This window comes from Pteropus vampyrus, unplaced genomic scaffold (genome assembly GCF_000151845.1).
Source record: "Pteropus vampyrus isolate Shadow unplaced genomic scaffold, Pvam_2.0 Scaffold36, whole genome shotgun sequence".
NCBI classification, from domain to species: domain Eukaryota; kingdom Metazoa; phylum Chordata; class Mammalia; order Chiroptera; family Pteropodidae; genus Pteropus; species Pteropus vampyrus.
The window spans coordinates 3005327-3008637 of record NW_011888817.1 but is presented as its reverse complement, the minus strand read 5'-3'; the positions used below and the strand labels follow the sequence as shown (position 1 = coordinate 3008637).

Genomic DNA, 3311 nt, shown 5'->3' with positions numbered 1-3311 from the left:
TTTCATCTGTAAAATGATGGCAATAGCACCTAGCTCCAAGGGTCATTGTGATTCATTAGAATCATGCCTAACACAAAGTATTTGATTAGTAAATGTTAGCTAATATTACTATGAGTATAGCGGAGTACCTTATATTGCTCAGCCAACCCTCAGACTCCATGAATTAGGTTACTCTTATTATGCTCTTTGAAAAAAAGAATCTAATAGTCTATGGCCATGCTACCCTGAACAAGCCCGATCCCATCTGATCTCAGAAGCTAAGCAAGGTCGGGCCTGGTTAGTACTTGGATTGGAGACCACCTAGGAAGACCAGGTGCTGTAGGCGAAAAAAATTAAAAATTCAGAGATTATAAGCTGACAAGGTCCTTGCAATATGTGAGGTCAACCAAGGGTTGCTTCACCTAAAAAAAAATTTTAATTTAATTTTAAAAATCTAATGAAATATACATAACATAAAATTCACCATCTTAACCATTTTAAGGGTATATGCAGTTGCGCAGTGTTAAGTACATTCACATTGTTGTCCAGCCAATCTCCAGAACTCTTTTCATTTTGTAAAACTGAACCTCTATAGCTATACAATTCTCCATTTCCCTCCTCCCCCAGCCCTTGGCAAGTACTATTCTGCTTTCTGTCTTTATATATTTTATTATTAGACCTTTTTACGGACTGAGAAAACCAAGGTTCAGAGAGTAATTTGCTTCCAGGAGACAGAATCTGGACTTGAACTCAGGCCCCTATTCATGCTCTGAGCCACTTTGAAATATGGCTTCAACTCACAGAGCATGATGTGTTTTACTTCCCCCGTAACAATGAAGGCCACTGTGTCCCAAGGCCCTCCTCCTCTGTGCCATGCGGTTTTGCAGCCGTTCCCACATTTATTCCACAGCAGCCCTGCAGTCATTGTGAGGGGCGGTGTCTCATCTCCCAATAGTGTGTCTGGTGCAGAAAAGAGACACAGTAAACATGTCCAGTGAATATGAGCCTATTTGATGCCTTTTAAGTAAGCTAAACAAACTAAATAAGTTTGTTGTACATTTTTAATGTAATTGTTTACATTTTTTTGAATGTTGATTCTCTTGAGAGAGAACCAGCTGAAATGCATGAGGTCAAAAAGAGCTTCCCTATCCCCTCTACTCCCCGCTCCTCCTGCAGAGTCAGTCTGCTCTTATAACCTCAGGCCAGCCCCTAGGCTGCCCGCTATCATCATCAGCTTTGCTGATCCACAGTCAAACAGGCAGGTGGCAAGGGGACATAAGAGACCGTCCCTGCCCTGCTTCTTCCTCTGCCACTCCACCCCCACACTTCTCCCTCTAGCCATACCCAATCCTGACCATTCTGGAACAGCTCTGTCCTTTCATGCCTCCATGACTTCGCACATGCTGTTCTTGAAGACTGGAATGCTGTCCATTCCTTCCTTCTCCCATTTCCAAGACTCCTACAGTCTTTGCAAGCCAGCTCAGATGTCACCTCCTCTGTGAAGTCTCATCCCTTACCCACCAGCTATGAGTCCTCCCTGTCCTTGGTACAGACTAGCTAGCTCGTCTGTATACTGCAGCAGTTGGACTGCACTGACTGTTTGCAAGTCAGTGTGTCCTCCATGTCCCCAGCTGTGTTGAAGCTTCATCTCCGCTCCTAGCAGGTGTCGAGAAGTCCGAGTCACTTTGATTTTTTTTTATATTACTGGTATATTTGAAAATGAAGAGTTGACAAAACAAGATCACAAATACTGAGGCATATTTTTAAACGTTTGATAAATTAATCTTTCTAATCCAAAAAATTACAATGTAATTGTGTGGCTCGTGAGATAACTATAGGGTTTATTGAAATATAATTTATAGTGCTCCATAGGCACAGAGGTCTGTTAATAAGAGACGAGCTTAAGGTTATACAAGGAGGGTCTTTGATCAAACTGGTCAGTGGACCTGACATGACGTATAAGCCCATTTGGAGATAATGTCAAAGCCTAAATTGGAGACCTTGGCCAAATGGGTTCTCCTGGCGCCTTTCCCCAGTGATAGGCTGTGCTGTTGCCTCTGTACGCAGTAGGTGCTCATTGTTTGCTGAATATGGGACAAATACAGCTTTCCAAGTTGGTTATTGAAAACCCACATACAGTAAGTATTCCTGAGAAACAATGAAGTTCCGAACAATGGGGCAGGAAGCCACCTCCTCCTCCAGTGACCCCAATCCTCAGAGTCCAGCTGAAAGCTGCAACAGGAAGCCCTTCACCCACTTTCTTTCCTCCCCCTCATCCACTCATCCACTCCCTACCACCACCACCCCGTCCCCGCTCCCTACCCCCAACCCCCAGGGGCACCAAATGCAGTCACGCTTTCCATAGCTCTCAGCCTCTCTTCTCCACCCCTCTGGAGGGTCCCAGGTGAAGAAAGAGAACAGCACTTACAGAAGGAGGCAGGCAGCCAAGCCAGGCTTAGAGAGTTGCCCTGCCCCCAGGCAGCCCTGAGGAATAAAAGAAACAGCAGAGGACAAAGAAGGATTTAAAGCACTGGAGCAAGGGGGAAAAAAGACCTAAGAAAGTTTACAAAGCAATCTGTCAGAGAAGGGATGAAAAGGGAGCCCTGCTGGGCTGAGGGACTCAGGCCTCAGCTCAGCTCACCTCATATTAGGCCCAGTTAGAAACCTGCAATTAGCTGAAGTATGAACAGATCCCCTTCCTCCTGTTCCAGAGGTTTCCCTGAAGGTGAGGCCTTATCTTCCTGGGTCCCTGGCAGCTCTAAATACCTCTCTTCTACTGGGCTCAATACACCAATTCACTGGAACCCACCAAACTGGTCAAACCTCCACTTCTCTCAGGATTTCCAGCAGAAACATTATGTGAGGATAAGGTCACCAGGAGCTCCTCACAGCTATCAAGCCACTCTGATGTCTCAAATTTTTTAGCCAATGAAAATATCCACAGGCCTTCTGGAAGTCTCCCCTCCCACTCAAAGCAGGATTAATAACAGCTATCATCTGGGTGTTCACTGTGTGTGGCATGCTTTAAGTCATTACACTTCCTGAGGTAATCACCACCACCTCAGGTGTGATTACCCCATTTTACAAAAAGGGAAATGGGGCCTGCAGAGATTAAATGACTTTCCAAAGGATACACAGCCTGGACTCTCCGACCTTGATGCCCACACTCTTCCCACTAGGGACACTGCCTCTTGAGGATCCTCTGTGATTCCATTTTTTGTGTGTCTATGGTACCCATATCTATCTTAGATGAGGTAAGATGGTACAATTCTGTGGTATCTTAAGAATTCCTAGCCTCACAGCTGGGGGCGAGAAGAGGAGTGGGACTAGGA

General features: G+C 45.3%; 1 pseudogene; it reads left to right on the top strand.

Annotated features, from left to right (window-relative positions):
* The first annotated feature begins 206 nt into the window (after positions 1-206).
* Positions 207-325, top strand: LOC111738342 (annotated as a pseudogene).
* Positions 326-3311: the final 2986 nt, after the last annotated feature.